Genomic DNA, 13,852 nt, shown 5'->3' with positions numbered 1-13,852 from the left:
TTCGATGGCTGTATTATGTCGTCGCTGAGCATGTCGTCGACTTGAGTCCGGATGGCTTCTCGCTCGTGTGAAGAGACGCGGTACGGTGACTGTCGGGTAGGTCGGGCTCCATCTTGGTTATAATTCGGTGCTTCGCTAGGGGTGTCTGACGTAATTTTGAGTTTGCCGAAAAACACTCGCTGTAGCGACGGAGCAAATCCAGTAATGTATCCCGATTTTCTTGCGGCAGCGCCGGGTTCACGTCGAAAGGATGCGGCGGCTTGGAAGCATCTGCGCGTGCTCCTTCAAAGTTAGCGACCGAGATCACTTGACTTGCTTCTTGCGTTTTTTCGAGGAACGCAATTGCAGCGCCCTTGTTTAGATTCTGGTTCTCCTTGGTGAAATTGGTGACCAAAACATGGGATTTGCATTGCTTAAAGCGGGCAATGCATCTTGCGACGGAGACACCGCGGTTGAGAAGCAACCTTTGGTCACCCTCTACGATAGCGTCGATGTCAGGAGCAGCATCCTCACAGTAGACGGCGATCATCAAGCTTGCGCGGGGTGGCAGGGTGACGTGATCATCGGCGATCCTTACAGCAGCGCAGTGATCGGGGTTCGGTGGCGGCGTCGTGGAGTGATCAGAAGGAAATTTATCGACTTGGTCTGCAGATCAATTATTGCGCCGTTGCCCGTCAAAAAGTTCATTCCGAGAATTACGTCACGGGAGCAGTTAGGTGAAATGACGAATGCAGCAGTGTGCGCGTATGGTGACGCGTGATGTGCACGTTCAACTTGGCGTTACGAGATGGCCTCCTGCTGTGCGTATGTGCGGACCGTCCCATCTTGTCGTCACTTTCTTCAGTTTAGACGCGAATGACCCGCTCATCACCGAGTCGTCGGCTGCCGTGTAGATGAGGGCGACTACGTCAAAGCCGTCGATGGACAACTAGACGTCGGACGCTGCCTTCCTCGAGTTCCGGGTGCGTCGGGGCGTCGCATCTCGGCTTGTGCGTGTTGACGGTCGGGCACTGCGCGTCGTCGTTGTCGTCGTCTTCTCAGCGGCAGTCTCGGTCATGTCGGGTACGCATCGCGCCGTGTAGTTGTCGTCGTTATCGGGAGTCTCATCAAGGTCCTGTCGGGTCGTCGGGATGAGGGCATGTCGTGAATCACAGTCTTCGGCGAATCGTTGCGTCGTTGGAGGGTTTTCGTTTTTTCGCCGTTCTGCAACTTCACCTCCAGAAGTTGCCGCCTTTAGTTTCCCCCGCGTGGCCTGGGGGACCTTCCACGTGCGAAGTCAGCACTGCTACGGCGGTCCGGCGACTGGTGCGGGTAGGGTGACGGCGAACGGTTGAAATGGGCTGGTCCACGACTGGTGTTCGACAGGTATTCTTACATCTCAGATGGGTGCTGGCCGGGTCGGGGGCGTGGTGCGTCGACGGAGAAACCACGTAGTCCGAGTATCTTGTATGGGCAGCGACGGTAGATGTGGTCGGCCTCTCCGCAGTGGTAGCACAGAGGGCGATTATCCGGTGTTCGCCATACGTCAGTCTTCCTCGGCGTCTGGGTTCGTGCTAGAGGAGCTCGGGCGGGCGACAGTGGGCGGCGGTAGGGCGGGGCCTCTTTGCCTCTTGACGACGTGTTGGAGCAGGGCGGGGTCGATGAACAGCCGCGGAGTACGTCATAGCTTGGTGCTCGCAGTGTACATCGGATGCCACAGAAGTTCCGAAAGCGTTTTGAACTTCTTCCCGGATCACGTCAGTTAGGCAAGCGACTTGGGGTTGCGGCGTCGTCGGGAGAAGTTTCCGCAGCTCCTCTCTCACTACTGCGCGGATGGTCTCGCGTAGGCTATCATCCGGAATCCGCATATTGTCGACGTAGTTCGCACTGGCCGTGCCAACAAAGTTCCCGTCATACTGCTTAGCACGCATTTCGAGAGCCTTCTCAATCATGCTGGCTTCGGTCACGAATTCAGCGATGGTTTTGGCCGGGTTGCGGACAAGTCCAGCAAACAGCTCCTCCTTCACACCGCGCATCAAGAAGCGTAACTTCTTTTCTTCCGTCATTTGGGGGTCCGCGTGGTGAAATAGTTGCTTCATCTCCTCAATGAAGATCACGACCGCTTCGTTGGGGTGTTGTGTCCGAGTTTCTAGCAAAAGCGCAGCTCGCTCTTTTCTCACAACGGTAGTGAATGTCTTAAGGAACTCCCTTTTGAATTGATTCCAGTCGGTCAAAGAACTGTCATGGTTCTCGAACCAAGTTCGAGCAGCATCTTCTAAGTAAAAGAAGACATGCCGGAAAGTTTCTGCGTCGTCCCACCTGTTGAATTTCCGGACGCGCTCCAGTTTCTCCAACCATTCTTCTGGGTCTTCTGTGGCGCTCCTCGGAATGATGGCGGTTCCCGTGGCTGCTGCAGGACGATTGGTGATGTTGCTTCTTGCACCATGGTGTTGGTTGCAGCGTTCGTTCTCTTGGGCCCTTCTTGCAGAAGACCAAACTCGGGTTGTAATCCTTGCAGTCGGCGGCTTTCCCTGGTTGGATTGGCTTGGCGGCTTCCAGATGTCGTAGAGAGCATTCAGGGTGAGTACCCCGCACCACCGCCAGATGTCACGAAGCCAAGGACGACGCAGTTGTCTTGAATTAGAAACAAGTTTATTGGAGCGAACTTCTGCTCCCCTAACAACTCAAAGAATACAGAGGCGGCGAAGCAGCGGTCAACAAAGTGACTAGCACAGGCGAGTGTCGTCGAATCAAATAGCCCGGCGTCTGCTCTGCAGGCTTTTTATCTTTCGGCACGCGTGGTTCTCGAACCGTCGATTCGCATCGAGAACCTTGCAGATCCAAGAAGATTATTCCGGGCTGTTTACGTCAGATCAGAATTTTCTCCCTATCAGAACAGATAACACATGCGGCACAGAAAGAAAGAATGGAACGCGCGCTTCCCTTGGCACAGAGATAACACAGACCGGCGCAGCCGGGCGGTAACAGCAAAACACAAATAAACAAACCCATTGCACGGTTCGCTGCAATATTCAAGGATGAGATGGCGGGCAATTTTCTTTGAGGGGAACAGAAGGGTACGAAACAGATTTTCGACACGTTGATGGAAAGTTTATTTGCACGACACCACTGCTCGAAGGAGAAGAGGTCTGATTGTAAATTAGAGATAAGGGATTCGATATTCTGACGGTGTGATAAAATAGTGGTGTCGTCGGCATAAAGTATACAAGTGGAATAGGAGAGGCACAGAGGAAGATCATTAATGTAGGTTAAAAATAACAGGGGGCCTAGAATAGAACCTTGTGGAACACCCCAGTTTGTTATTACCCTAGCGGAATTGTGACTGTTGATGGAAACAATTTGATACCTATCTTGAAGAAAACTTTTTATAATAGTTAGACCTGGACCAGTTATGCCATAATATTCAAAATGCTATGATCAATGGTTTCAAAAGCTTTCGAAAATCTATTAAGACCGCTCCCGAGATGTTACCTTCATCGATGTAAGATTTAACCTTATCAGTAAAAGTAGCAACGGCAATGTCGGTTGAGAAACCTTTTCGGAATCCAAATTGGTTGGAAGTGAGAATATTAAACCATTCGAAATACGTAGACATTCTTACCTCTATCAGTTTCTCCAGAATCTTGTCGAAAAAAGAAAGAATGGAAATTGGCCTATATTTGCCCGGGTTTGTAGGATCACCTTTTTTAAATACAGGAACAACTTAGCCCCTTTTAGTCGCTGTGGAAAAATTCCGGTCTGAAATACACAGTTAAAATGTGGCTCAGTACGCGCAATATAAGTTTACTAATGATAACATTTTTGCCATGAATACCATCTAAGCCAGGGCCTGTTACTTTTATTGTGTTAAGAATGGAAGCAACTTCTTGTGGACACGTGGGGTTCAAGAAAAAAGATTGCAAACTGCGATTGACAGGCGGAGCATAATGCGAAGCCGTGGCGATATGAACATTACGGAATAAATATTCGGAGAAGTCATTTGCGATTTCTGCGGGTTCGGTGATAACGGATACATCCTTGCGTAGAGTAATTACTCTGTCGGGTAGTTGGACCTTATTGAAAAATTCATTAAGTATTTTCCATTTTTTTCTTTACGTCATTGCCACATTCCTGAAGGCATTTTTCGTAACAGTTACGTTTAGATCTTTTGAGTACAAGGGAAAGGATTTTACTATAATTATTTAGACGCATTTTAAGTTTGTCATTAAAAGGTTGTCCTTTAGTTTTTTTATATAGGCTATTCTTCTTACGCAAGGAACGTAAGAGAGAAGTTGTAAGCCATGGTGCGCGCGGACTAGAGTATTTTCGATTGGACTGATCTACGGTAGTGCAGTCATTAACCGCACAATTAATGACAGTGCAAAACTGGTCTAAGGCAACTTCAGGGTCGGAGCAGTTGATGATAGGGGACCAGTCAGTGCTAGAAATTAAGTCGAAGTATTTTTCTCGGTCAAAGAAAGACCTGAAGTTCGGTTTATTAAGGTTTATGGTCTATTATCCAAGCTAAAAAATACCGGGATATGGTCTCTAATCGATGTCTCAATTACACCAACAGTGGGGGAAGTGAAAAAGTTTGACACAATGTGAACAAGTAACGACTCAGAACCCCTATTACTACACCTTGTGGGAACAGAAATTAGCGATTGAAAACGATAGCTAGAAAAACAACTCATGTACTCTGAACAAACAGAATTGGAGGTATCAAGAATGTTAATGTTAATGTCGCCCAAAATAATAACGTTTTTGTTTTCTAGAGATAGTCTATCAAGAACGAGTGAAAATGCACTAAAGAAAGCTGATAGTTCGGATGAGGGGGACCGATCAATTGTGCCGCAGACAGTTTTACAACTGTTATCACACGTTGGGAAAGTATCAAGTTCTACCCAAACGGATTCACATTTCGGCACGTTAAGCGATAAGTCAAGTCGGCGTTTGTAAGCAATGTTTTTATGACTGTACAGACCAAAACCACGGTAAGGATCCTCGGAACGATGGCAATATTCGGATGAATAACCGGGAATGTTGAAAAGGTTTTTATCGGAGGGTGTTAGCCAAGTCTCCGAAAAATATAACAGTGAAAAGCTGTGTTCCAAGGAATCAATGAAAGTGCTAATATTATCGTAGTTCTTTCTCAAGCTCCGAACATTAATATGTATTGCGGATAGCCCTTTCAGATTACTCAAGGCTTTTTTGACGTGCTCAGGCGATACGTAAGACATAGAAAATTTAACAAATCATGGTAGTGGTTGAACCAGTGTTTACATGCTGAAACGCCTTAGATCGCTTTCGCATGCAAGCCGGTACACTGGTCCGTCTAGTGTCTTTGTAGCCTTGATAATACAAGGATCCGTCCAGACGAACATCCACTTATGTTGCTTTTTGAGGTCGAGTGCCTTTGAGAAAAGTCGTTTATTGTCAGGCGTTAAGTGCTCATTAACGTAAACCGGAGCCTCTTGAGAAGCGGGAAAGCCGAGATCAGTGGTTTTGGGACGGCCATTGCGGGCTTTGGTGAGGTAATCTGAACGTTTGTCACGGCAGCAGGATCGCAAAACGATGTTTTTTTGTGTACGGTTACGCGTTGGAATCCTGTGAACAGTGTCGATGTCCTCTGGTTTTAAGGGGCACCCAATCCTGTCGCCAAGACACGCCACTATCTTTTCACAGTCTATCCCTTGCGTCCCAGGTACGCCTTTTATTTCTAGATTGTTTAAACGCGAATATTGCTCGAGCTGCGCGACCTTGCGCATGAGGGTGTCATTGTTTTCCTCGAGTTTTTTGTTTTTAGCAGCAAGGGCAGCGTTCTCAGTTTTCGCGGCCGCGAATTCTTTATTGACGAAATCAATCGATTTCTTCAACGCAACATTTTCGTTCTGAAGCTTCCTAACATCAGCTGGGTTACATGTCACAACAGAAAGTTTCACAGACTCGAGCGCACGACTGAAATCAAGCAGTTTTGTTTCCACAGTATTATTGAATTCTTCCAATTCTTTAGATAGCGAAGCTACAGTGGGACCCATGAGCGACTCGAGACAAGCAGTCCAGGCGGTTGGTACGCAACTGCAAATAAAAGTATAATCACCTGCGTGCGTAGATTATATACGTGAGCCGACGACCGAAGGGACTGCTGCCTCGAATCGCTCGTTGGGTGGCACGCATTATGACATGCATTATATACGCGGTCAACCAATTAAATTCCCTTCTGCGCTTTTTTATTACGGTGCATTTAGAAATGTCCTCAAACTTTTTTATTTGGTCGCAGAATAGAGTGTAGACTTGTTCCGGTGAATTACACTCTGTTATCGCTGACCAGTCAAAGCTGTTAATTAAGCCATCTAAAACTTTGTTGTCGGCAATTGGAGATATAAACTACGTTATTTGGAGTGGCGCTTCGTGAAGCAGGTGACAAAGGAAAAACTGGAGACGAACGGCAAGCAACCAGACAATGATGTGCGATGCGCTGTAGAATAACGCCGGAGGCAACGGAATAGTTAGGAGCACGTACGACAATGTGATCTATACATGAGGTGGTTAGATGATCGTTAACTATTTCCTCACGAGTGGGAATTGATATCGAGTTTGTTAAATCACACGAGGACAGGAGAGACAAGTAATCACATACAATGCCCCTTGTTGGGCAGAATGTGTTTATGTTTAAGTCGCCTACTAAGTACAATTCTTCCACTGAATCCCAAAGGTGTAATCTTTCCTCCAGTTCCAACAGAAAGCGGGTCGTGCTAGCGCACGGGGGTCTATATAAAGCCAACAAATTTAGACAGCGGGCGCGGCAAGTTAACTTCAAAACCAAGCACTCCGCATCGCAAACTTCACATCAATGGGTGAAACATCAAATATGTCTCTTACAAAAATAGCGATTCCACCGCCACGACGATGAAGCCTTGTCATGAAACGACACTGATAACCGGGTACTGAAAATGTGCGCATGCACGCCTCTGAAGCATTGATTTCAGTAAGCAGAAATGCATCCACGAATCTGATTGCAGATATAGCGACAAGTTTGAATTGTTCCCAGTGCTTGCGGAGGCTCCTGACATTTCCGTTCACGACAGTGAAATCATAAGCGGCGCTTTTACCGAAAGTGTCTTTGAACGACTGAAAGTCTGGAAGCTGACAGCACGTGTTGGTCATGAAAGCTGGACAGTGTTATGCAAGTCAGTTTGCCTGAGTATGCGACTGAGAGGCGATTTTTCGCTCTTTTTCACGAAGATCATGCCACGTTTCACCCTTGTGAACCTGTAGTCCCGTTCCTTCGCTCGGACTCTTGGGCGCCAGAACAGGTCACGGTTTGTTCTCGTCAGATTCTCATTGAAGTACATTTGGTCAAGCGAATGATTCACACAGTTTTCGAAGCTTTCCTCTGGCGTCAAACAAATTGTCTCTGGTGGCTAGGGGTGTGAAGCGGATAAGTATCTTTGGAATCGAGCCACGTTTGCACGGAAGGCGGTGAATTGCCTCAACCTCAGATATGGAAAGTTCCCGGAGTTCCAGTTTTTCAGCAATTTCTGTCAGCACCTCAGTTAGGTTTTCGTTGTCTTTTTCCGGGAGACCATGGATTGACAAAGTTTGACAAAGTTTGACATGGATTGACAAATATAGCCGCAACATGTTCATGTTGCGGCTATATTACTCGCTCTCATTCCGTTCATACTGCAGCCACTCTAGCTGTTCAGCCTGCGCCTTCACCGTTGTTTGGAGGGCGGATATCTCTGCATCAGCTTGCTCCTTGGCTGTCTTCAATTCATCTAGAATGGAATCACACTGACTTGCCTGAAAGGACACCGATGCCTCCAGCTCATGAACTGTTTGGGTTAAGCTGGCGACCTCTGCTTTCAGGAAAAGCAACGAGTCAACCTTCTCAGCTAGACATTGTATGCTCTTTTTGATTTCGTGCAATTCAAAAAGCACAGGTGAGTTCGTGCCTGCACTTTCATCAGAACGTTCGTTAGCCTTGGCAGCATCCGCCTGAGAGGCGGAGTCGCCTGCCCGTTTTTTTCCTGCTCTGCATGTCTTATAAACCCACACGTCACTTTTGGCTGCACCCATTGTAGTGAAGGTGCTCGGCGCAATTACAGAACATGTTTGACCCAAATGGTAAGCTAATGTACAGTTTGAACACGTCATGAATTTTCCATCACCGGGAACTTTCTCGTGGCAAGCGATACATTGAATGGTGTTGGCAGACATTTTCACACATGAAAAGCGCAGGGTCCGTGCCGTCGGCGGAAAGTTCAAATTAAAGAAAGCAGGCACGAACAAACACGCTACCTGTTCCAATACAATGCGTCAGCGCTGGCCAACGTAATCGCCGCCGACTGCAGAGGGTCCCGCGATGTCCGTTGGTTTAAGTAGCTTTCGGGTGCGTCCAGGTTTCCAGTCGAAGCGGCTGATTGCCGCCAGAAATGGCCGAACGGTTGGCTCCGACGAAGGCGATTATAGAATCCAGGGTATCAGGAGAGCCGCATCCCAGGGCACCGCCTGTTGAAATACAATAATCAATCAATCAATCAATCAATCAATCAATCAATCAATCAATCAATCAATCAATCAATCAATCAATCAATCAATCAATCAATCAATCAATCAATCAATCAATCGTGTTTACGTGCCCAGGAACAGCCAGAGGCCTGAGTGCTGGCGCACGGATAGTTACATAAAAAGAAAATACAAGAAACATATGGCAAGAAACAAACTAGCGACAAGACACACACAAATTGAAGTAGGGAACATGACAGAAATAAAGCCCAGGCGGAGCCTGGGTACAGGTAAAAAGACAAAAAAAGAAGATACCTTTGTTGCTCCGCTTATTGTAACGACCACACAACAAGCAGAGCAACAAAGTTCGACAGTAATACAACAAAAACAACGGCAAGAGCGTAGAGACAAATGATAAGAGAACAAATCACAGTAAACAGTTTGAAAAACCGGCAACTATCTAATAATAATAATAATAATAATAATGTTTATTCAAGCTCTTTTACATTGTAATATCTAGCCTGCATTAGCCAGAGTGTCTTGTGTGCGGGGCTGGGCCGTCTCGGCTAATACAAACAGCCGAAAGAGAAACAACTCGGCGAATAAAAACAATTCTAAAAAAGGCAAACAAAAAAGAACATAACAGCCAGAAAAAAAAAACAGAAAAAAAACATCAGGAAAGAAACGCTGCGTTGCATAATGCCAAACCACTATAAAAGCATAAAGAATAAAATGTTTGTTTATGTTCACAAACTACAATACAAATAAAAGGAGCACAATCACATTCAAGAACGGTCTAAAACCATTGTCTTATTCAATAGCAACTTCGCAGACCCATGCCTTCAGGTATTTTTTGGCTTGGGAGGGGCAGTTAATGCTCGGAGAGGGGGGGGGGGTAGGGGGCGTCAATTTTATTTAAGTAAAAATGAATGTGGAACGACCGTGTTTTCTTTCCATAGCCGGTTAGTACTCGAGGCAGCACGAAACGTTCAGTTTGACGGAGGCACGTTGTTTTTATATTATCAGCTTTGAAAGGACTGTAAAAGAATTTTTTTAACAAGATATCACAAATTGGTTGTTTTTTCACGTCTAGAACATCGATTCTTTCCTAACAATTTCTGTTCGGTGTCCATTATGTCTAGTGCCATACATAATATTGTGCGCTATTCTATGCAGGATGCTATAAGAGTGTTCAGTTTATGGGAAGATGCATGTCCACAAATAGTTAGACCATATCCAGTGATAGATTCTCCTAAGCATTTAAAAACCATTCTTTTTACAGCGAAGCAAGAAACCGATCGAAGCGCATACAAATGAACACATACCGCTCGTAAGCGTTTTGGAAGCTGTTCTATATGTAAATTCCAAGATAAAGTTTCATCGAATTGCAAACATAAATACTTACTATCATGAACAAGATCGACTGGACGACAAGAGCAATTATGACAGGAGCTAGTATGCAGAAATGCCGATGTGCTCTCGACAAAGGTCTGGTAATGGCTATGAAAACATATCAAATTGGTTTTGGATTTATTTAGAAAAATATGGTTATTACTCAGCCAGTTCATCAGAAGACAAACATCCCCTTGCATAAGACGGGCGCCAACATCATTATTCGAACCCGGTAAAAGAAGAGCAGTATCTTCAGCATACATGTAGGGTTTCGCATTCAGTGGCAAGGAAGCTAAGTCATTAATATAAAAGTTAAATAAAAGTGGCCCCAGCACCGATCCCTGTGGCGCACCTGAACCGATGCACAGTATTTCACTGCCAGAATTTCCGATACGAACACACTGTACACTATTCGAAAAATAGTCTAAGAAAAATCTGGCGTAAGGACCTCTAAACCAGATGTTGGTTAATTTTTCAAGGAGCAGCTTATGGTCAATCGTGTCAAACGCCTTCTGGATGTCTAAAAAGAGCGCAATAACGAGGTTGTTTTTGTCGATCTGACTGTATATATAGTCGTTGAAATCCTCTAATAATCTGGTCGTGCTAAGTAAACTTCGCAATCCATACTGCGCTGCACGGATTAGGCTATGCGTTTCGCCAAAAGAGGTCATACTTTTTTGTAACATCTTCTCTATAATACATATTATTGACGACTATATTGAGATTGGCCTACAGTTGTTGTGACCTTTTCTAATTATTTTTTTATGAAGAGGTCGCACAACGCTGACTTTTATATCTTTCGGGATTATGCCGGTGTATAGGGTCTATTTTATAATATAAAGTAATACACTTTTGAGATGACTGAAGTTCATTATGAAATCCCGCATCCTGACTCTGTCATAACGAAGGTGACTTAGTGGCATTGTACACATCGTTTGCCATAAATCGAGCTCAGTGACATCTGGCATGTAGGCTGAAAAGACGCATGATGAGCGGCTCTGCAATGAATATGATATTGTGGTGTTATTTTTAAGCTCATGAACTGCATTTATAAAATGTTCATTAAATTTATTGGCCATGTCATAACTATCTGACGCAGGAAGATAATCTGTAAGATTTGTATCAAGGTTTTTCTTTGCATTCCTTCTAGATATAATGTTTACATCTTTCTTAGGCAGCTGGAAAATTGACCCACCTGATAAAGTCTGTTGGCAAACCTGATTTTTGCCGTTATTTTATTCCTAATAATTTTGTATTCCTTTTTACAAGGCCTCACGGGGGTTATCACGACAGTTTTTTGAAGCCTATTTTTTAGAAGACACAACTCCATTTCTTCACAATCTATCCAAGGAGAGTCAGGCTTTCTACTTTTCCGCAACACTTTCCTTTGTGAACTCTCATATATCTGCTGCAATTTTTCAACCAATAGTTTATAGGCCTTTGTATACTCTAAGCAAGTTAGAGAATCCCAGTTGAAGCGCCGTATTTCCTTATCAACATTTGTGGCATTCAGAATTAGTTTTTCTTGCTTAATGACTGGTGGCCTTGAACTCCTAATGTCAAAGACAGTTAGGTCAGCGACCTTCTCTTTGATAACGCATTCAAACTTCTCATGCTTCGTCATGCTTCGACAACAATGTGATCCATGCAGGTCTGTGTTAATTTTCTACCGAGAATTTCTTTCCTTGCGTAATCTTCGATAACGTTATCCAGACCATGACTTGCTATAAGGGTGAGGTAATCATTTGCTGTTAGGGTAATTCTACCAGAAATATTAATATTGAAGTCCCCAGCCAGTATAACCTTGTCTTTGCTTCCATGTTTTTTTCAAGAGGTTGGATAGGTCTTTCAGAAATAATGCAACATTGGCGCTTGGAGGTCTGTACACGGCATAGACAACAACTTTCTTGTTACATTTACTAATGGACACTGCAATAATTTCTGCCTCAGCGACCAGTAGTTCACTTATTTCACAAAACCAGCCACTTTTAATGAACACCACCACCTTTTGTACACCGTCTTCTTTCTGTGTTGCCTACACAAAGACAAACACTGAAATTCCGGTATTGTAAACAACGTGCATTCATCTTCTGTAATGTTGATCTACGTCAATATCAGAACGTCTAACTTAGGTAGGACTCTACTGAGCAATGCAAGTAGCGTGTCCCAATTTTTTTTATACTGCGGATATTTACATTGAATAGTTCTAACCATAAATCAGTGGATTGCTCCTTCACCCATTCTTGTTTTCGTTCAACCCAATTAGACACTGTTTGAAATGTTTCAGACATACTTAGACAATTTTATTTAAGTCATCTTATATGTTTATTCGAATGTGTGACGCGCCATCTATTTTCCTAGCATATACTCTACAACCACGGGCCCACCAAAAGCGGTAGTTGTGTTCTTAAGCGCGGTTTTTTGTTAGCCACAGAAGTCGTTTCACTCTAAAAGTCAAAGTTTTGTTCCATACTATTTTTTTACTTTTAAAGCAGTTCTTCTTTCCTAACCAATGGTCCCTGATGCTACGGTTAGCAAACCTTATTAGGATCGGAGGTACTCTCCCAGGTTTGCTCTTAAATCTATGCACAGCTTCTACTTCATATTGCCCAGAACAGGAAGCTCAAGCTTGTTCGCAAGGGACGCCAAAGTGGCACTGAGGTCTTCGTTATCCGTGAACGGGATAACGTGAATCTCTAAATTACTTCTTCGAGAGTGTGTTTCCAGGTCAGCTGCAAGTTGCGTAATTTTGGAGTCCCTTGCCGCCAATTGAGCGTCCATGTCTAGCGCGTTGCTTTTTAGTTCGTTCAACTCTATTTTTTGTGTCTCGAAATGGAGCAAAAACTCGCATTTCTTTGACAGAAACTCCAGCGCTTTTTCCATCTCCTGGATAACTTCCGATTGCTTTTCGATCTGAGAACCAGTATCCTCACACATACCTAATTGTTTTTCTTGCTTCATTTTTAAATCAATAAGACGACCGAGCACTTCGTCCAACCGAGCCAGTACATTACCTAAAGTAGCCTCTCCGCGATCCTCGTGTGCATGCTGAATTGAAGAAAATGCCCCATGTCCTTTTTACAACCTCGATTTACAGTTAGTGCATGTCGGGCATACCCAAGATTGCACTGGATCTCCCGACATGCTTTTCCGCATAGTCGTATTAACCCCAGAACATTTCCCTCGGTGGTACGCATTATCACAGTTTGAACATATAAACACAGGGCGTCCGCTGCGATCACTTTCATCCAAGCAAGGCATTCACGATTGTCAGACATTATTTACAGAGCTCACAAGTTCGGTGCAGTCCGGCGGAGTAAGTGCACTTATTATTAGACTAGGGACGCTCGCAACATAGCTCTTACCTAGAATGGTTAGAGCAAGAAAACATTCAGCTCGGCTCGTTGCACTCCGCCGGACTGCAACCGATGCGTCCAAGTAGCGGCCTTTTAAGCAGCGTAGGTCCTTGTGTACTCCGATTGGCTGCGACGGTGTGGCGTCATCCCATGGACCCAACCTTGGCGCCACGTGTTGGGGGCTAGAACGGATGCTATCAGCAGCCGAAATGAAGCTGCAACTGCCAGATGACGACCGGCAAAAGATGCGCAGCCGCAGAAGACAACAGGTCGGGCTAGAACAAACATACAATATTCACTAGAGAGGAATCTGGCGCTAGCGTCTATGCGGCTCATATCAAGGCCGTCTATGCTGTCATGGACCGCCATTATACATTCCGATCACCTTACTTTCATCACTGGTTTGGATTGGAACGTTTTAGCGACCGCAAATTTAAACAAAGTACCACAAAAACGCGAAGAATAGTATGCAATTATGTAAGTGGAAAATAAGAACAGGCTGTTTTAAAACTAAGGAAAAGGAAGTAGAGCGTATTTTTGCCGGAACAGTTGTGGCTGCTTTTTTGCAGGTCAAGGTTATAGTTACGAACAAGGTTATTCTTTTTTTTTTGGAG

The sequence above is a fragment of the Haemaphysalis longicornis genome, unplaced genomic scaffold (assembly GCF_048455015.1).
Source record: "Haemaphysalis longicornis isolate Haplotype H1 unplaced genomic scaffold, Haemaphysalis longicornis Haplotype H1 scaffold_14, whole genome shotgun sequence".
Taxonomy (NCBI): domain Eukaryota; kingdom Metazoa; phylum Arthropoda; class Arachnida; order Ixodida; family Ixodidae; genus Haemaphysalis; species Haemaphysalis longicornis.
Note: the sequence above shows the minus strand (reverse complement) of the source record.